This window comes from Carlito syrichta, unplaced genomic scaffold, assembly GCF_000164805.1.
Source record: "Carlito syrichta isolate Samal-C Ts95f unplaced genomic scaffold, Tarsius_syrichta-2.0.1 Scaffold302985, whole genome shotgun sequence".
In the NCBI taxonomy this organism is placed as follows: domain Eukaryota; kingdom Metazoa; phylum Chordata; class Mammalia; order Primates; family Tarsiidae; genus Carlito; species Carlito syrichta.
Genome location: NW_007247081.1, coordinates 564201 through 586036, shown reverse-complemented (window position 1 = coordinate 586036; position 21836 = coordinate 564201). Strand labels below are relative to the sequence as shown.

General features: G+C 39.2%; 1 protein-coding gene across 2 annotated transcripts in view; it reads left to right on the top strand.

Moving 5' to 3' along the window:
* The first annotated feature begins 223 nt into the window (after positions 1-223).
* Positions 224-21836, top strand: part of CHL1 (cell adhesion molecule L1 like) — a 197984-nt gene continuing 176371 nt past the window's right edge. For both annotated transcript variants that reach the window (XM_021711985.1, XM_021711984.1), the window contains exon 1: positions 224-692. The gene's annotated coding sequence lies outside the window, so the exon portion shown is untranslated. The remainder of the gene's footprint in view (positions 693-21836) is intronic.

The window sequence follows — 21836 nt, the reverse complement described above, 5'->3', positions numbered from 1 at the left end:
GGTAGTAGCATCTTTTGTAAATTAAATAGCAAGCCACACCATGTCTCTAAGGGAAGGAAAGCTAGAAGAATATTTTGAATAGGTGCATAGCACCACACCCATCCAACATGCAGCAATGGGGGAAAACCAGACTGGAGACCCGTGTATGGAATACGAACTGAGTGAAACCATCGGGAGAGGGGAGGCGTGTCTTTCAAATTTCTCTTTTGCAGATAAACGGAGCAGAGATCCTACCTCTTTTGATCAGAGATGTTGAAAATGACGAGCAAAGTTTTGGCTTGGTCCCTTGCTTTCCACAGGAGAATCACATCTTAACCCTGTAACTCTCCCTGTCCCGTGGGAGTGTGCAAAGGGAGGGAAAATAAGCGGCGTGGGTGAGGGGTGGCGGAGCAGAGCCGAGGAAGAGAGGCGGAGAGGCGTGAGCCAGCCTCTAGCAGGAGGGCGTGGATCCCCGTACAAGCCAGAACAGGTCCTGCCTTCTCGCGGCCAGTGCCAGCGGCAGGAGGAGACAGGCGGGATCTCCGTGGACAGACTCGGGGTGCAGACCAGCGGGAAGCGGCTGGCGAGAAACTCCCGCGGATCTACCCGGAACGACTGAACCCTTCCCGTCCCTCTCCCCGCTCCCGGCCAGCTTGGGGGAGAAGTTTCCCGAGGGAAGGCACAGGACTAATCGCGTGCGGGAGGCGACTCAGGTGTGTCAGGGATGGGGGTCAGTTTACGTCTCTCCTATTAGCCCCGGGGGCTCTTCTTACCTGCCCATGAGCCAACTCTTTGGGCAGGGGCAGAAAGGATTAAGGATTTGCTTCTGGGAGGAGGGGGTCAATTCACGATGGAGAGGAAATGATGCGCAGTTGGGGCTCCGTCCTCGCCCAAAGTGGGGGTGATCCAGGGTCCCTCAGCCTTAACCTGGGAAGAGACACCCCTTTTCCAAGTCCCACCTCAAGGTGGCTGATACTGAATTCAAACAGCTCAGGGTCAGTCGGATGGAGTTTTTACCCCACCCGTTTTTATGGGGTCCCCGAGACCGCCAGCTCCCACTTCCGCTGAGGTTACCAGTAGGTTGACCCCTCTCTTTCTTCCAACATCCTCCCACCCCCACCTCCCTCCCCCTACTCTCTCGAGAGGATTCCTGATCCTGCTGTAGATTGTAGCCCTCTCTCAGGTGGGGCGTCCGATGTCCAGGATGTCCAGTTAGTTTGGGGGTCAGTCTCGGTCTCCCTACCCCAGCCCCTACTCATCGCCTGGTCGTGGGGCTCAGATCTCCTCCCACCCCCACTGCCCCTATCTTGCTCCTACTCCCGGGAGGATTCTAGATCCCAGTGGGATCCCGAAAATGCTGCCAGTTTAGAATGGAGGATCTAAGGACAGCGGGTTTGGGCGTGAGGAGAAACGAGAAAACCGAGAGGGGCAGAGATCCACCCTCCCCCAGACCACCGTGGGGGCTCGAGGGCAGGCTGGGGGACCTGGTTGCCATGGCTCCCTGGTCGCCGAGCCGGGGGAGCTAGAGATGCCAGTCACGGACGGTCTTTTCCTTCTTCCTCTTTGTGCCTTTCTCGCTCTCCTTGTTTTTTTTTTTTTTTTTTTGAGTGAGAGTGTGCGTGGGGAGGGAGCAGGGAGAAAGTGATTAATTTGGAGAGCAGGGATTGGAGCCGGGAGGCTGGGGAACGCCGGCTCCTCCATTCCCACTCCTCTGGCTCGCTGCAAGCCGCACTTTCTTAACCAGGGGCAGGGCTGAGGGATTCCTGAGAAAAGCGAGCGGCTGGAGCAGCCGCCGCCGCCGCCGTGCGGGCCCAGGTACACACGCCCCGGGCTGCGCTGCGCGCCAGGGTGAGCCTCGGTGGGCATTTGGACCGTCAGCCGGGAAGGCGGGCCGGGGAAGGGTGGGAGACCAGCGACGGAGGGCCGCAGGGCAGGTGTGCGTCGTCACAGCTGGGTAGCACCGCGGGGCGGGAGACCGCGGCTCAGCCCCTCTTGAAAGGGCGCCGGGGTTCAGCCCCGCCCGTGGGAGCCAGCGAGCAGCCCCCAGCCCGCAAGTGGCAAGCGGCTGCCCCGCCACGCGCGTGCGCAATTGCGCGCTCCCGCCGGAACGCGCCGGGGTGGGGAGATATGCGCGTGCGCGCGAACCTGGACAACCAGCGAGCCACCTGGGCTCGCTCCAGGCAGAGCCTCCTGCGGAGCCCACGTGGGTACGAATTCGCCCACGTGGGCTTAAATCGCTGCAATGTGTTACTTTGGACTATTCTGTGCCTCAGCTTCCTTTTCTAAATAATAGGGATAATAACAGTACCTTCCATACTGGATTGTTGCAAGACTGAAATGAGATAATACAAGTAGGCCGTTTAATCCCATGTCTGATACGTAATAAGCACGCAGATGTTAGTTATTGTTACTGATGGCATTAGTAACAATAGTAAATGATACATTCCCATTTTTCTGCATCATCATTGAAGACAAAATTCTGTGTTTTCTAATTTTGGAGAATAATTTAAATTCAAATATTAATATTCTTACTGTGTAATACAATTCCTACAATGCTCTGGCTTGCAGCGGATTGGAAGAGGTAAACTGACCAAATGCTGATCAATTGACTTTTCAGTGTATTGATGAAGAAGGAAGCTTAGAGGGGTATTTGGGGAAACTTCTGGTGACAAGAAAATTAAAAAGTTTATTCTAACAGTCTTGTGTGTAAGTTTTGTGTTTTCTCTTTTACCTGTGGATGTTGGGTTTGTTTCCATTGTAATCTCTTTGTGAGGGACCACTCTGTAGCTTTCATAATTTAACTTGTTTCTGGGGCCTCTTGTGTGCCCTGGATTTCCATTTTATGGTATTAAATGCTGTAGTGGATTTACCTCTAGTAATGGTAGAGCATAGTGTATAATCATTCCTTGCAAGCTCCTGAATATTGTAGGCAAATAAATGAAGACAGATAGTTATTACTGAGTGTGTGTAATACTGGCTATGGCGGCTCATTAAAATCTCTTTCAGGGCATCTATGTAACCACTTCAGTGTGGAAGCACAGGTTTATAATGATTGATATATTTTTTCCAGATTGTTATCTGTTTGTTGCATCTAGAATTATGAGATTATTTCTTTATAGGAAGTCTGTGGATGTATATTGATTCCTCATGGCTATATAGGTGCTTCACCTTGTCAGATGATGAGCAAACATTTCATGGACCTAATTGCAGTCTAACAGGAGTTGATATTGCACATAATATACTTATTATTTTCAAGTTAGTTCATCCCATTAAATGAACTGGCTTTAAATACAATTTCCCCCCCCCAAAAAAAACCATTTGCTTATTAAAATATAAGTATGTCTTGGTGAACTTGAGGCAAATAATGCCAGACAGATATTATAATCATAAACATTCTTTAGTGATTTTTCTGGAATAGACTTCACCTAGAAAAAAAATATTTGCTGAATAAAAACCTGATTTGATAGTTGTCTCTGCAATCTTTGAAGACAGGAGGTTGTTTGACCCAAAATTGCTTTGTTGAAATAATTTAGCCTAATTCACTTTTATGGAAAATTAAATAAGGGTAATGATCAAGACTGATTTAAGATTCTTGTAGCTTTTAACTGATAAAGAAAATTAAGTAATAGAGGGGAACTAACGGTGTCAGATTTGAAAGAATGATTGTCAGGAAGTACTAAGAGTATCAATTCAGGTAGTAGAGTATTGCTTCAAGTTTGACTTTTGCAAGACAAAACTCTCATCTTCACAGGGAATATGTCATCTTTAAAAGGTACCTTGAGGAATTAGTGTGACAGCTTGTCTGAAATTCATGTGATCATTTACATATTGTTTCCCAGGAGCTTTGGCATTAAATGTTTCATTTATTGGGAATTATTTTGGCCTTTGATTTATGACAGCCAGCAGTGCAATAGACTGTAATATATTTTAGAAACAAAAATTTAGCTTTTCACCATTTTGTAGTATCCCTCAAATCTAAGCAATAATGTCTTTGGAAAGCTTAAGTTAGGCCAAAGACAAATGATAACAGCAGAAAAACATGACAGATCAAGAGGTGTTGAGTCTTGAATTTGGGGACTTAACTGACATGCAAAGGTCTAATCAAGAGGATGAACTTGTCTCTGTACTAAGGCTGTTTTCGGTGATGTACAGTATTATCTTATTCAATCGGTGTTCATTGTTATTTTTTTCAAACCAAGACTGAGAATACTATATTTTCAATTATGAACATTTTGATTACAGCTTCATTCTAACTAATTCAGTCTGAAGAGAATGCAATTATTATGGTGATTTACATACAATATGCTAAGTTAACACAGCTAATGAGTGAAAGCATAATATTCTTTCTATTCATTCCTGGAAAAATATTGTGCTAAGCATTCTTTCAAAGAAAAGATTACATTATTCGCCAGCATTTTATGTCTACCTACAAGTAGAATTGGCATTGAGCCATTTTCTCTGCTATTAAAGAAAAATCTCTCACATTTTGGTGATCACATGCCTCTCCTCCCCACTCCTTGGGGGAGACTGAAAACAATTCTCAATTTAATTAGATGTGGTGCTTTCTCCTTTTTGTATATCTTTATTGGAGGAAAGATTCTGTATTTTCTAATTTTGGAAGATGGTTAACACCTTAAACATTACTAATTACTGCAGTTTATTTTATGTGTGTCGCCATAGTGTAGTTAGTTAATTATAGCTTTCTCATTAGCACCATGTAGAGAATAATGAATTAACACATTCCTTTGATCAAAAGGGATCTAAGTTTATCTTCTGAGAATAAAAGTGTTATTGTGTTACTGAAAGTCACTATAATTTTCCCAAGAAACAAATTGCTTGGAATTCTCTATCACTGGGTTAGGGAACTTGATGAATGAGTTGGATTGATCACAAACAAGAGAGAGTAGAGCTGTGGTTGCTTGGCAACCTGACATTATTCTGCAATTTCTGGTATATTTATCCAGTAAACTAGAAAATTCTGTTTTGTTAACGAATGTTTTTAGTCAGTGCACAAATAGACCATAACTAATTGAGATTTTATGTTTTGTGGATAAAAAATGATCCTGCTTACCTCCCCATTGTGTTTAGATAATAAAAATACAAAGAGGCATATTCTGTTTTCAGTTTTTAGAGTTTTCTCTGTCAATGTTTACTTCATTATCACATAATTTGTTCCTACCTAAAGAACATACAATGTATATCTCTTTGGAAGTAAAAATTATTAGGAGTGTGTGTGTATGCTTGTACACTTTTTCAATAAGAATCAGAACAAGAGTTTAAAGTGAGATAAATTCTTCAAAAATCATAGTTTGCTAGTTGAACTATTAGGTAAATGTAGGGTGGATATAAATATCGAATTTGAATGATACTGGTAGATGATAAGAATAATTATAAAGGCATCACATTTGGAAAACATATACTCTGTACTTTGACCCATATTTCTTCTCCTGGGAATCTTATCACATTCTCTCTTCTGATGTTTGGATGTATCTCATTTCACATATAGTTGTGGAATTGGAAGCTCAAAAAAGCACTTAGTTGCCCATCTTCTGATCCACCTCTTCCTAACTCCTGGGGCTGCAATTATGCCATTTTCCTATATAGCCTATGAATTTTAGTGTACATCACAATTCCCTTCTCAGATTGTAAACTCCTTGAAGGCACAGATTTCATTTTATGAATTTCATAAACCCTTACAGTGTCTGGCACAGTGAGAAGCAAATTGGGGTGGTGGTTAAATGCACTGGGCTATATATATAGTCTGATTGCCAGGGTTCAAAGTCTAACTCAGCCAACTTATAGGTGTGTTGCCTTGGCTAAGTTACTTTAACCACTCTAAGACTGATTTTTTTCTATAGAAATAGGGATAATAGTCATACCTACCTTATGTGTGTCATTGTTAGCATTATGTGGGGCTATCTATGCAGACGGCTTAGTACTGCTTATTGTCTTCAATAAATTCTGACTTTTTATTGTTATTATGATTAGTATCTTCCTATATCATGCTTGGTATGTTAATAGACAATGATAAAGAGATAGAGGTGTATGTCTGTGCATGTGTGTGTGCATGTGTGTGTGTGTGTATCCCTGTGTATGTGAATAAATGTAAGCTGTGATCAATGTTGCTATCAAATGGAAACCTGTTGATTTCTACATTAATTATATGTACATATGCTAATAGTGTTCATTTCACATATTTGAAAATTCTCTGAGAGGTGGTTCTTAGACTTGGCTAAAGTTAGAATCACCTAGAGAGCTTTTTAAAACTACCAACCTAGATAAATTCAATCAGAATCTTTGGGGATTGATTTTTGAAAATTTCTAATGAAATTCTAATATACCCTCATAGTTGAGAACCACCGTTTTAGATTTGGGTATGTCTTCCATAAGATTATGTTTCACTAAGACATTAATTCACAGTTACCTTGGTATATGAAATGTGGTTGGGAAAGAAAAAAGATTTGGCAAACCTCTGAGGTTTTTCTTACTAATCCCTCTGGTTTAAGTAGCACTTTATTCTCTGAAGATCACAAATGTGCTTTTCATTTACTGTGTATAATTTCATTTTGCAACTCAACATCTCTGTGAAATGGTAGGAAAGAAGTCATTATCCTGATTTTGCAGATGAATGGAGTGAGCCATCCTGAAATTAAATGATTTGACTAGATTCATACATTTAGAACAGACCCAGATAACAAAATTCCAGTGACTTTTGAGTTCTGAATGCTTGACTGTTTTGCCCGCTGACTTCAAATGAGAGAGGGAGAATTATATTTGGACTAAAGTACTGTGTAAGAAAAAGCTGTGTAGGTGAGAATTTCAGTCTTTTTGTTATAATTGTGCAGTGTAAAGAATCACAGATTTTTTTTTTCTAAATATGAGGCACACCAATGTCCCTTCAACTGAATGAATCCAGCCTGTATATACATTTCAGTTGGCCCAAAGAATGATTAAGGAAAATTTCAGACAGCATTTTAAAACTGGAAATTTCATGTAAAAATGTATATTTCTGACTTATCTTAAATGACTTGGTCTTCTTCCAGCACAGGACTTGAACATCCAAGTGGCTGAGAATGCCATTGCTGAAACTAAGTGGTATGGACCCTTGATTGTCTTGAAGGACTATTGGTTTTGTGTACTTTCTGGGTAAATCATGGTCTTTTCTTTCTTTCTTTTTTTTTAAGTTGGAGTCTCACTCAGTCGCCCAGACTGGAGGGCAGTGGCCGCTCCCAGCCACCGCAGCCTCGACCTGCTGGACTCCGGCGACCCTTCCGCCTCAGCCTTCCGAGTAGCCGGAATTACCGGCGCGCGCTACCACGCCCGGCTGATTTTTTGATTTATTGTAGAGATGAGGTCTCGCTGCCCAGGTGGGTCTCGAACCCGCGGGCTCAGGCAATCCACTCACCTCAGCCTCCCAAAGGCGCGGGATTACAGGCTGAGCCACCGAGCCCGGTGGTCTTTTCTTTTTTATAGGTTATACTCCAAAGGGGCAATTGAAGGAAACTTAAAGAAGGGACCAAGTCTGTTTGGGCAGGATTAAGGGAAACTCACAAGGGCTGCTGAAGTGTCCCTGCAGCTGTCATTGCCTCCCTTGTCCTGAAGGGGCAATGGGAGAGGAGAGTTCTTGGAAGGAGGTGAGAGCGGTAGCTCTAGGGTAGGGCTTCTGGGTAAAACCTAAGGCTTTTGATAGAGCATAAATACAAGGCACTGCTCTGAGCTCTACGCCTACCCCTATGGGTGATCTCATGCTGCTTCTTCAGAGTGACAGTCAGAGGATGAGGAAACCAGATGGAAGTGGTCTGCAGAGCCCAGTTCTCCCAATACAGAGCAGGATGGAGGACGGCAGACAATGAATCTGAATCTGGGGAGTGGTGCATGAGAAATACCTGACACACCTTGGAGGCTTCACATTTATGGAATGTGAGTCATGGGGAAGGGGAAAGCTCAGATAGTCGGAAAGAGTGCCAAATAGGGAATCATGAAGTTTGTCTTCAGAGTTATCTTTACCCCTTTTCCTTTGTGATTCCTTTCTCTTCCTCCCTTCTTTCCTTGCCCCAGGTGAGTGTGCTCATATTCAGAGGCAGGCTTCAGCTGGGACTTCTAAACTTCAATACAAATTTGTCCATTCCCTTGCATTATCTCTGCTTTCTAATATGAGAGCTGACACAGCAGAAAGAATAATGTAAAAGATGTATTTCAGCTTCTATGGCAACAGGTTTGCATTTGTAGCAGAGATTCCTCTCTAACAAAAGATTTTTCTGTGAGTTGTGATTCTAATGGGAGGGATTGTAGGTATCATGCCTGGGAAGTGGAGATGCCCTCAAGTAATAGTCTAGCAGCAGAAAGTCCTGTCACCTTGACATCTGGATATCTGGAGGGAGTATCCCTCTTCTTTGGTATAGTTGCATCAGAGTGAGGAGGATGAGGAAGTATGTCAGGGATGCATTTGTTGCATCCTGATGTAAGGAATTTGTGTTTCCAAGGGTTAAGGGATGTATTTAATGGAGTAATAGAATGTAAGTGGGTGAGAGGAATGTGGCAAGTTTTTTATGATCTGCTGCTATTAGAGTTGATTGGAAATTCAGCTTGTTATTGCATTGCTGAAAGATGTAATGTGACAGAATATCAACTTACTGTGGGATGGCTTATGAATATATATGTTCAAAAGAAATAACATATTTCATGTGCAAAAGGTCTGGGGGTAGATAAATATTGACCTTTTTCAAGACTCTGACATTGGATGCCATACTTCCATCCATTCAGAAGATTGCCTCTGAAGATTTCTATTTTAAAAAATCATAGTATCTTGTATTATTTGATTGTTTATGCTTTTTAGAGAGTTTTTTCATATCATCTCATTTGAATTCTACAATAAACAGTGAACAAAAAGAAACGGGTTGTTAGCCCATTTTATAGATGGAAAAAACTGATGCAAGGTCAAATGGTAGGCTAGGCAGTGGTAAAAATTAGAATTAACACTCAAAATTCTTGATTTGTTACCTAGTTCATAGCCTACTCTATTGCTTTTAGAGTTCCTTATTTGAAAGAAAAGAAACATATTGTCTAACTGATGGTGAATCTTTTTATTTTCAAAGGAAATCCAGAGTTATGATTTAAAAATGTGGACTGTAATGAAAAATGTAGGGTAAGTACTGAAAACACCACCAGTTATATTTTCAGGGTTGAATGTAGCCCTGCCCAAAGATAAGGAGATTAGATTTTTCCAAAGCATCCTCAATTTTATGATACGCATTTTTATGGGCCCTATGAGACATTGAGGATGACCAGTCATTTAAAAAAGCTTTTATTGATAACCACATTATGCTAGAGACAGGACCAAATATGTGCCAGGCAGGTACTTAAATAGCCACCATTTATCCTTTATTAAGTGTTTGTTGTATGTTTTGCAATCTTTACATCAGTGATTTGAGGAAAGTGCTGTTATCATAATATGCATTATAAGTTGGGTCATGTAGACACAGAAGGGTCCTTGTCCCAGATCACACAATATGGCTTGTAAGTGACAGAGAGAGGCCTCAGACTAACAAGTATCTGATCTCTAGCCATATCAGAGAATCCTGATTAGCAGGATTCTCCAACTAGGGTCTTTACCATGGACTAGCAGTCTTTGTTGTCCATCCAAACTGACCTATGTCTTATTATTTCAATTAAACATAAGGAAAAGTAGATATAAAGGAATTCTCCTAAGATGTTACATGAACAAAAGAAGTTTTAATATCTTAATGCACAGGATTAATAGTGAAGGGCTGTCACGTGGGAGACATACTGGAAGAGGGGGACATTTGTGGCCTCTCCAAAGTCAAATCATATAAGCATTTGGTGTGCTGACTCTTCTCTGCCAGATCCTGGGCACCATCATATATAAAAGTCAACCTTTACCCTCCCCAAGGCTTTTACTTGCCCTCATTACCATTTTGCATTTTGTGGCAGAAATGTATCTGATGCTCTATATCAATATGCATGAATTTCCCTCACTTCTAGGTATTATATGTAACCAGCTATATTACACGGTTGGCATTTCCACAAAGGTATGAGTATCTGCTATTCCAGATTGAGGCAGAAATAACTGGCAATGGAAGATTCCATATCCCAGCCTTGTTCCTGAAAATGGCTTAAAAATTACACCAATATAATGCTGGCACTATCTTTATTAGCAGCTGTCAATTAAGATAAGGCTTTGGAGGAAAAAAAATGCAGGCACTGTCAATATATTTGGGAGTTTTAAAAGGTTTTTAAAAATTATTTTCCTTTGTAGTATTTCAAAGCAAATGTCAATATATTTTTTAAATGTGCATGCTATAAATAGCATTCTCAAATGCCAAGTGACTCCAAGAGGGTTCCATTTTGTGTAATACCCAGTGGCAAGCACAAGTTTGTTTCCTGCTTCGGCTAGAGAGGAGAGTCCATTTTCTTGAACTACATAGAATGCACTTGCTCTAAGGCTTTTGTTTGACCTATGCCTGCTTCTCTAGAGTAAAGCACGTGTTTTCTTGAGACATATATTTAATTTTGTGTTGCAAATTCAAAAACACTTACTCTGTAAAATGAATCTGATGACTTAATGGAGAATTCATTCATTAGATTCAAATGTAAATATGTAAAGTATACTTAAGGCGTTATAGGATGGCAAACAATTGAAAACATTGCCCAAAATGGTAAATGGACAAAAAATAATGACAATTTTAGCATCTATAGCCTATAACCACATGGATAATAGACTATTTTGGGTTATTTGTTATTGTTCGCTAACTTGAGACATACACTATTTTCTGTAAAGAAGATCTGATTGAATGGACAAAAATAGCCAAAACAAACATGTTTAAGTTGACCTTGACCTCAATTTGCCTTGTGACCTCTAGCAATTCTCAAAAGAGTTAGATTTCAAAGGGTCTCAACAGTCCCCTCTTTCTATGCATACACATTTCTGCATGTAATTGATTTGGGCTGAATAGGTTTTTGAGCACAATTGATTTGTTTGAAATAACATTAAAGGACTAGAGTTGAGCAATTCAGGTGCAACTCATGTATGCTTCTGTGAGTCAAGCTCAGATAAATTGGATGTGACCTTAACTACTGTCCTCTCAAAAGAAGGGTGGGGGGGGACTGGCAGTTAGAGTTAATGTCATCCAATCATGTTTAAAAATTGGTATGAATGGTCTGAATTGGAAATTAATCTCCATACCCAAACTCTCTTTTGAAAACATGGTTACCACTTTCTATTTTACTGTTTTCACCAGCTGTAAACTTAGGAAAGAAACATTTACCACTGCCTCCCAGTAGCAGTTAGGGGATTAATGAGCTAATATTTGTAAAGTACTTTGAAGATGAAGGTGCCAGCTATTATTATTACTAATAAACCATTTTTCTTCAGTGTAATTTTGGACAGCAGCCATTAAAAACCCATTACTGTATTTAACAGTAAAACAATCTGCTGCAGCCTCATATTTACTGCCTCAATTAAGCTTGTATTCTATTTCCTCTTCCCCTCCAAATTCAGAGCTGGTGAGTAGAGACAGAAAAGTGTTTGTCATCATTTCCCAAGTTCACTGAAATATTGGGTTTGGGTCCTTTGATTGTCTTTGCAGAAAGGTGGATGTAAATTCAGTGGGAGACTAGTTGGGCTATGTACATTTGTTTATTTGCCTTATAAAGGAAATGGAAGCCCCAATTCTAGGCTTTTATTCAACTGGATTTACATTGCAACTTATTGTCTTTGAAAGTTGCATTCCTGTATCTTTTTTGGTTATTTGATACTGGTATCATGAACAAAACAGGTTTATTTGGGTGGTTGTATGTGAGCGCATGCATGAGGGTGAAGGAAGTTGTGCACTATTCACCAATCACTACTAAATCCGAAGTGGAAAACTGAAGTAGTTATGCAACTACCCCCAGTTCACAAATATTGAAAAAATAAAATTGGGGGCATAGAATTATAAAGACTAGCTTTTGAATTAGTAAATCATTATAATAAATGTATGATAGTAAACCCCTATAATTCCAGTTTATTTTGATTTATGTAGATGTCTTCAAATACTGGATGATACAGGGTAGTGTAAATATTTCCCACATATTTTCAAAACAATGCTCACTTTTTTCTGTTATTGTACTACTGCAATTAAAAGTAAAAAAATGTAAAATAAATCAATAACTGTATAATACCTGTCCTGGATTATCACCAGCTACCTCCATATTTCAATCCTAGGTCAGTATCTAAAAGTTGAACAAAGAAGTCTCATAAAAACCTAGATCTCTATCTCTGCAAAAATTCACAAAAATCCAAGCATGTTATTATGGAAAGCCCTTCTTCATTCAGTGACTATTCACTCTTAATTTAGAACCATTCTAATAAGCATAATTGTCTGTTTTACTTTAGGAGATGACAGAGTATATATAATCTGCAAGTTGGAGCAGAGGAGAGAATTGTGCAGATTCATTCTTAGACAAAAGAAGTTGCAGCTGATATCTCTTTAGTAAGGGAGGGGATTAGAAAGACTAGGAAAAGACAACTCAGAAATGACTATATAGGTCATCTTCAATCATTAAGACATTATGAAATCGTTTATAATAAAATAAATTTTGGAATATCACCTACAGAAATACAGATCATTTATCTGGAAATCATATGGAACCCCTCTTTTCTAGTAATCTAGCTGTTTAAGAATGTTAAATACAAATCCCCATGAGAACCCCAAACATTTAAAATGTTTCTTTTTAAAAAGAATGCACTAATAATTATCCAAAGTAGGTACTATTGCTTACAGATAGAATTTTGTATTGCCCATTGCAAATTTACCACAGAATATATATATATTTTTATTACTATCACTTAGGGAGACTGTGCTTTGTAAATACCATCACCATTCCATTGACTTCTGAAGTTGAACTCATGCTATTTTCATCATTTGTTTTGTTTAATTGTGTATGGGGAATTCACCATATGGCTTAATATTGTTAAGACCTCAGTAGATATGTGTTTGGCATATGAGATTCTTGGGGTATCAGCAGGGATATACACAAGCTGCTTGTTATTGAGAAAAGTACCTGGAGGCTTGTGTTTAGCTAAGAGGAGAAATGATTTTAAAAAAGATTCTAAAATGTGACCAGGTAACAATTTGTGCAAAAATGTGAAGGGATATTGTTTTACTTATGTATTGCTATGTGACAAACTAACCCTTGACTTAAACTTCAAACAACAACTGTTTTATGAAATCTCAGGAATTCAGGCAGAGCTCAGCAGACTGATTTCTTCTGCCCCACTTGGTGACAACTGTGATCATATGATGATGTTCAGAGGATGATCAGGGTGGGCTGATGGCCCCCCACATGTCTTCCCTCACATGTCTGGTGCAGTGGAATGGAATGATAAGCGCAGTTGGGCCTCCCTTCTTTTTCAAATAATCACAAGGTCATCCTACTGGTCTTTTCAGCAATGTCACTGGAGTTTTTGCAAGATGGCTCAGGGCTCCCAGAATCCAATTTGAAAGCTTGTCAGTTCTCTTAAAGGCTGATCCTGGGATAGTTCAGATTCAAGGGAAGCACTCATTCAGTCAACTTGCTGGGGGATCCTAGTAGACAGAGTTGGAAAGGTGCTAATTAAGAAAGATGTGCAAACTAACTGAATTATTAAACATACTGTGATATACTTTTTACTCACCACATGATTGGATTCAAAATGAGGGAAAAACGTGGAACAAGTAGAAAAGCCTTCAGTTCCAAGAGACCATCCCTTCTCCTCTTCCTAGATATCCTAGGCCCATATAACCTCAAACTTCAAGAAAAAAGAGTGACATGAGAGTGAACTTTGACTAACCTGAAGTGCCACTGGTTTTGTCTGGAAGGAGAATAAAAGTGAGAGGAAGGAGGCATCCAGTTGACTGAGAATACTCTTGGCCAAGATTTTTTGGTGCGCTGAACTATTCCAGTGCTTTTCTCCTCTGATCTACTTAGATTTATCTTTACATTTTTCCATTTAGCTGGGAAGTGATGAGGGATTGGGAAAACCAGGAACACCTCAGCAGGGTCAGAAGGGCAGTAGTGAAACCCAAGTGTCAGAAAACAAAGAACTGACCAAGAATGCTCAAGAAACCAGGCTTGAGGAGGGAGAGAAAAGAGCTTCTGCATTTCCTTCTATTTATCTGTTACAGTCACAAATACAAACAGAAGAGGGCTTTTTGCCCTGGATTGATATGGTTGCATTTGGCTGCAGTAAATACCTATAACTCTTAGAAGCATGACTGTGATAGAAAAAAGACTAATGAGTGGCCAACACCAACATGATTCTTATGTCTTCCTGCAGTGCATGAGAGCACAGAGCAAGAAGCAAGTCAAGGAGATTCAGTGCGGGAAGCTCTCTCAGGCTATTCTACCTCCTCAAATACTCTCTGAAAATGGATGAAGAACTCTTGCCATGCCCAAAATGTGTTCAATTTGTATTCTCATTGCCTCGGTTTCTCTATTTCTCCAAGTCCTGCCACCACATTCTTTCTCCCATGACTTGTCATTTTTTAACAGGCAAAATGCAATATATGGAATCCTAAAATGGTATGCTATGATGAATTCAGTTCTACATTGGTAAGCCAGTATATTGTCTTCGAATGAAAGATATGATATCTATCTATATGTCACTTAATTTGATATTTGTAATAACTACATATTTAAGCAAGAGAGGTATTAGTTATGTTCAGAAAGGTTCAGTGGAGTCAATGGAACTAATATGTAAGGGAGTAGAACTGGAACTCAGATTGTCTGATTTTTTAAAGTTATTTCAATGACCAATCATTCAGTTATGAATAAAAGATTTCCTTATTCAGAAAATGCAAGTTTTCTGAACAAGTTTTCTTAGATGTTATAACCTAAAGTCTTATGGATATTAATGTCTGTTCGCTTAGATTTCAGAAAAAAAATATGTAAAGAATGACAGAGATTGGTGGTGAGAAACTACCTGAGAATGAAGAGTGGTAGTAAACTGAGGTTTTTACAACAAGTTTGATTTGTATTAAAAAACAAAACAAAATAAAAAACTATTGGGTTTTCTAGAACCCAAGCAATTCTCAGATTTTTTCCATAGTTTCTTTTGATACAGCACAATACTGGAGTAGAGGGCATCTTTTTTGCCAGTCTTGCTTTAGCGATTTGCCATTTTCTGTTCTCTCTGTGTGTCCTTTCTCTGCTTTTACTACAAAGCCTGCTTCATCTTTCTCCTTAATACACTGAGATTTATTTCTTTACCAGCCATTCTCAAAAATTCTTTGTTCAGTCTTCTAATCTCCAGACCACTGCAACCTTTCCCTCACTGGATTTCTGCCTTTTACAGTTGTTCTTCTCCACTAAGGTCTAAATGTCACTGCTAAAATCCCCTTTCTCGCTTGTCACTTTGACCATGATGTCACTTACTTCCTGAAAATTTCCCCTGGCTCCCTTCTGCTTTGCAAGCCAACTAACTGTCACACTTGGTTTCCACTTTCCGCCAGATTCAGCCTTCATTATTCCCCTCTCCATCCCTGTATCCTTAGAGACCCTCTTCTTGACTCAACAGCTCACTGCTCCTGCCTTCTCAGAGCCCCTGTCTTTTTACACACATTTCCTGCTGTCCTTTCGGCTTAAAATAGTCACTTGATGATCTCCAATTCTCTAAGACGATACTCTCCTAAAACTCATCATCGTTCCTACTTGAGTCATATCTTGTTGCTACCTCTTGTAACTGGATTATTAAAGAAAAATCTGACTTAAAGTGGGGGTTTTTATTATAATTGAAACACCAGTGTCAGGGCAAACAGAGAAAGGTAACTGCAAATGTTAATGTGATGAACACACCCAAAGCCATTAAATTCAAACTAGATACTGCTGCTTCCCAAAGCTTCTGGATTTGAGTCCTGCTTTCTTTTTATAAAATAGGAAGATTAGTGAAGTTAAATTGCTGTTAATTACATCTTAGCACCTACTTGAGACTTTCAGCTTTTTATAGTCAGAAGGACTGAAAGAGAATTTACAGGGAACACAATCCCCATGATGTGTTCACTTATGTCCTGCCCAGAGTACATCTTAAGACCATCTCAGGACTGACAGTATTGCTCAAGGAGGTACGGACCCAACTCAAGAGGATAAAAACACCCCTAAGAAACATTTGGCACACTGCTCTTCTCTTTCTCTAATTGTGTTCTGGAATTTAATCATTAAATGAAAATGAAATGAAGTTCCTCTATACGAAAATCTCTGTGCTGGATAAATGAATTCCAAGATGAATTAGATATTGCCACTGGCCTGAAGGTGCTTACAGTTACCACTGAATATATGCCCATAGATATTATTAACATGAGCCTATATGCATTTTCTGTCATCTGCCACTCCAAAATGAACTTACAGCCTAACTAAAGATTTGTGATATGCACTCAAGGACAATGCAAAACTGATGATGAAAATGCCAGAGGAAAGTATAGATGATATGCTGTGGAGGATCCGAACAGAGAAAGGCTACTTTCAGCTTGTGCCCTACTAAAAATTATTAGGGAAGAGGTAGAGTTTGAAAGGTAACAAAGAAATTCCATTTCAATGTTTATTTCTCTGAAGCAAAGTAAATACATGTTCAAGCTTATTTAATGAGCAGTTAATTTTTAGTGATATTGATCACAATATAATCTAGTACCATTTGAGAAAAACTTACCTTTCCCAAGTTCTGAAAGTCTTCCTCATGTATTGTGAAACAAAAGCTGAATACCACATGTTCATACTTATAAGTGGGTCCTGGACATTTATCACAACACTAGAAGAAAGGTATCAGCAGTAGCGGGACATTGCCAGGGGAGGATGGCAGGGGAGGAAGGCACCTAACCTCACTAAGGATACTGGATCCTAAACCAAGTGAAGTGAGGTCCAGAAGGAGGCCCATACTTCACCTGCTTGAAAACCACTCATGTACCTAATCCTGATTGGTACTCCACATCTTTATAATAAAAAATAAAATAAAATGTAAAAACAAAACAAAAACCAAGAGGCAAACCAAGAGACCTCCCTAATTTGGAATCAGATCAGAGAAAGGCAAACATAGGTGGAAGATAGACATGGTCACTGTATCTATATTTGGAGTTAACCTAATACTCGCTTGATTCCTTGGCAGAGAGGTTGAGGGTAGACATCCAGAGCCATCATAGGATATTTGGGGCTATTGACCTGTGGAGGTGCTTTTCAATTCTCCGATGACTTAAAAATCAGCCGCTTCTGGCAGAAAAACCCAGCATAGTCCCTATTTTTCAATTGGATTAATTTCTCCTCTATCTTTCATTGTACTGCTAACTCTAGTCACTGACCCTTCTAGGGCATGGTTATCAGTCCTGAAGCTCAGATAAAGCTATTCATGGCTATTCCCTAGACATAATGTGCATGTGAACTGAGAAAATAGGAAAGTAACATAAGGACTTCAAATCTTAGGGTCTGACTAAAAAATATTAAGATTCTCTTGACCCTTGTTTATATTTATGTAATCTTACTACCCTTTTCAAATGAAAATGTATTGCATATTCTTAAAGAGTTGTTGATGCCATGTGCTGCATTATCAATATTATATTCTTATTGGCTATGGCAATGCTTATATTTGTTGAATCTTTATTGAATACTTATTTATTGAAGAGTTATTGAATCTTTTTAATATATTGTATTGTAATTACCTTTGCAACTATAAGAAATTTCACCTTTTAAGAAAAGTATGGATATAAATACCCATGACATTGATTAATAGTGGGTGTCAAAAAAATAGTGGGTGTCTTTGTTTTGATAGAACTTTGCATAATGCATCCCTATCTATGAGTGTGGTGGATTTTTCACTTATATTTACAAATACAGAAAATATAACATTCAAATTTTAATAGGAATAAGTACTTGTATTATGAGAGTTTATAAAGCAATAGTTACAGAAGTGTAAAATATTCTATCTCTGTCTTCTGGAATTGTTCCTTGCAAAGATTAATTATGCACACCTAATAGTATAACAGTGACAAGGCATAATTTAGAAATTATAAAACTGAGAATTTAGATGCATGGCATGCACACACACACACAATTGCTCTTTCGTCATCTCTATTACACCTCTTTTGTTGAATTCATTCTCTTGGGCTATACTTTCTCAGATCAGCAAAATGAAAACCTGAAATCAATATGTTGGAAAGATACCTGCACTTGCATGTTTATTTTAGCATTATTTACAATAGTCAAGATATAGAATCAACCTAGGTATTCATCAACAGATGAGTGCATAAAGAATATGTGGTATATATACACAATGGAATACTACTCAGCCATAAAAGAGAATGAAATCCCATCATTGTGGCAACATGGATGAACTTGGAGGACACTATGTTAAGTGAAATAATCGAGGCATTAAGAGACAAATAACCCATAATCTTACTCATTTGTGGAGTCTAAAAAACCTGATGTTATAGAAGTACAGAGTAGCATAGTGGTTATTAGAGGCTGGGAAACTTATCAGGGAGGGAAAGATGGGGAGAGATTTGTCAATGGTACAAAATTACAGTTAGATAAGAGAAATAAGTTCTGGTGTTCTATAGTACAGTTCAGTGTCTATAGTTAACACAATGGGTATTTCAAAATAACTAGAAAGGAGGATCCCAAATATTCCCACCACAAATAAATGTAAGAGTCTGCGGTGATGGATATGCTAAATACCATGATTTGATCATTACACAATGTATACATGTATCCAAACATCATGATGTACCCTATGGATAAATATAATTATGTGTCAATTAAAAATAGAATTCGACAATAGTCAGAGGTTTGCTGTATGTGTATTAGCAGTACAAAGTGATATCTTTCTTGACCACATGCTAGGTGACTAATTATAAAATGGCTTTGGGTATTGAAGTTTCTCTCTCAAAAGCTTCGCAACCTGATTTTTGAAAAAGGTATATTGCTATCTATTGAATGTCTCAGAAATGAAATTTACTTCTGAGTTTTTCATATTATGTTTTCTGGTTATTTTCACTTTTAACATTTTCACTAATGTTTTATTTACTGACTCTATGAATCAGTCAGTTTCACCAAATTTGTCAACTGCTAACCTAAACCATTGAGAATCGGCATAATGAATGTTCTGAGTGAAAATCTGTATGCCTTTAGAAATATTTAAAATGTAAGAACATGGAATCTGAGACCTAACTGCCAAAATATGGAAAAAATTTAAACACAAAATAATGTGTAAAAAACACCACTGTATTTCAGAGGCATGAGGTTAATCATATAGTATTTTAAAAAGCAATGTCTTGATAGCACAATTTTAAATTAAATTCCTATGGAAGAAATAGTCTTATTGGTATTTGAAGTTTTGACTCAGTAAAGGTGAAATTAAATTTTTGAGGGTGTTTAACAGAATAATTCTAAATATTGTGTTTTTTTTCTTTTCTTTTTGATGTCCTGTAATTTCAAATTTGAGCTTCCTATATGACGATTGAAAAATAAACTCTTCATTTATGTGTATTTTTAATATGTTCATGAGAATAATCAAGGTAAATATTCTATTTCATAAAGCTGAGAGTTGTTTATAAAACAATGTTCCAGAATTTATGAATGAAGGAATACTCTCTGAACCCTAAGAGAGTCAACTCTAGACCAAACCTGTCTATTAAAAAAAGAAATTGAGTTACTGCTTATAGATGCCCTAGATGTGAACTTACCAGAAGTATCTGACCTTCCTATTTCTCCTATCATCACCAACTGCCCGTGAATATTGGCAATATATTTGGTAGGTTGATTTCACTTGGAGGCATAAGATGCCATTGGACAAAGTAGATCATACATTTTTGGGGAAAGGGCTGCTAAATATGACCAGTCACAACCAGGGAACTAGAATTTTTCCCAATTTGACAGTGGTTTCTGTATGCCACACCCAGACTTACTTCTTTCTTAAGCAATGGTGATTTATGGAAATACCTTGATGAAGGCTCAAAAGCTAACTCTGAATTCAGCAGTGCAGAAAGACACCAAATCATATGCTTTTTCTTTGTCAATATTTTCACTAAGGCAAGATATTAAATCACCTGGAATTAGTTATGTGCCATTTCAGCAACCTTTTGAGCTCAATCTGCTACAAGCTGCTTGTGCTGATTAGCAGTTTAAAAGTCTACAGGGGAAGGAAATTTTCAGTAGCTTGATTCCCAACCCCCTTCAGTCCTGTGTGCATTGGGAAAGGGATTACCTTCTGTGCAGCTCCTGAATAATTTGGTTTGACTAAATTTATGCTGAAGAAGAACAATATCAGAAAAAAATTCCCCATGGGAGCTGTAGCTATGCTCCCAGATATAAGATATGGGAGAAGAAGCAGTGCCTTCGAGTGTGTGTGTGTGTGTGTGTGTGTGTGTGTGTGTGTGTGTGTGTGTGTACCTGTGTGTGCGTCACTCTGATTCCAGGGAGTCATTCTTTCATTCATTCATTCATTCATTCATCAAATATTTATTGAGCTGTGAATAAATCCCAGGCCCTGCGCTAAGCACTGTGATGAAGACAAATGCCCTGCCCTCCCAGAGTTACCATTACCAAGAACATTAGCCAATAAATAAGTAAACACATAAAACTTTTATAGGAAAGAAACAAAGGACTGTGATAGAGAAAAATGGGAGGAGAAACTTTCTTTAGAAAGGGTTTTCTGAGAAGGTGCCTTTCAAACTGAGCCAGAAAGGGAAGAAAGCAAGCGGGAAAAGAGCCAGAAGAGCAGAGTTCCAGACGAAGGGGCAGCAAGCGGAGAGGCAGTGTGGAGGAATCGGATTTGGCCTGGTCTGGAATGGACAGAAGGCTAGAACCTGTAGCAGAGTGAGCGTGGGAGCGAAAGGCTGGCACAAGGTAAGCTTAGGGCAGTTCACATAAGGTCTTGTAGGTTGTGGATGACAGTATGGGTTTAAGTGCAATATGGGAACTTCAAAGGAACTTAAGCAGTTAAGCTAGCTGATATGATTTATGTTTATTAAAAAACAAAAAAGCATAACCATGACTGTTGTGTGAAGAGCAGATGGTCCTGGAGAGGAAGAAGACTAGTTAGTATTCCACAGGGAAGCCGAGAAAGCCTTAGACTTGGTTAGGGTATGATAAAGGGGTTTTTGTGAGCAAGACTGTGTTTTTATTTAATTTATCGTATTTCTGTTAAGATGATATGGATGCTTTAGGGGCTGTTGTAAATTATAACCCACAGCCCTCACACACAGCAAACTTCCATAGAGACTACCAAAGAATAAGCAGTTGTGGGTCTAAAACGTATTTCCTGGTTGCTTAGTAGCAGGGTGAGTGGGTGATTTCTAATAGGGCTCAGGGTTGGAGTTGGTGACATTTAGTGAGCTCTGGTTTGGATGAGTGTGTCCTCTAGCAAAAAAGATTTTCTCAATACTTTCTGCACTGGGAGATCCTGCTGGTTAATTCTTACAGCAGTTATGTGTTAGAAGAGAAAAGACGTTTTTCATTCAATTATTGATCATAAGCATGATGTGTTGATTGAAATGGCATGATAATTGTATCAAATGGATTTTTTTGGGTTTTTTTTGGAGTTGGAGTCTCACTCTGTTGCCCAGACTGGAGTGCAGTGGCCGCTCCCGTCCACCGCAGCCTCGACCTGCTGGGCTCCGGCGATCCTTCCGCCTCAGCCTTCCAAGTAGCTGGAACTACAGGCGTGCGCTACCACACCCGGCTCATTTTGATTTATTGTAGAGATGAGATCTTGCCAAGTTGCCCAGGCAGGTCTTGAACCCGCGGGCTCAGGCAATCCACTCACCTCAGCCTCCCAAAGGCATGGGATTACAGGCTAAGCCACCAAGCCCGGCTCAAATGGATTTTTGATACTTTTT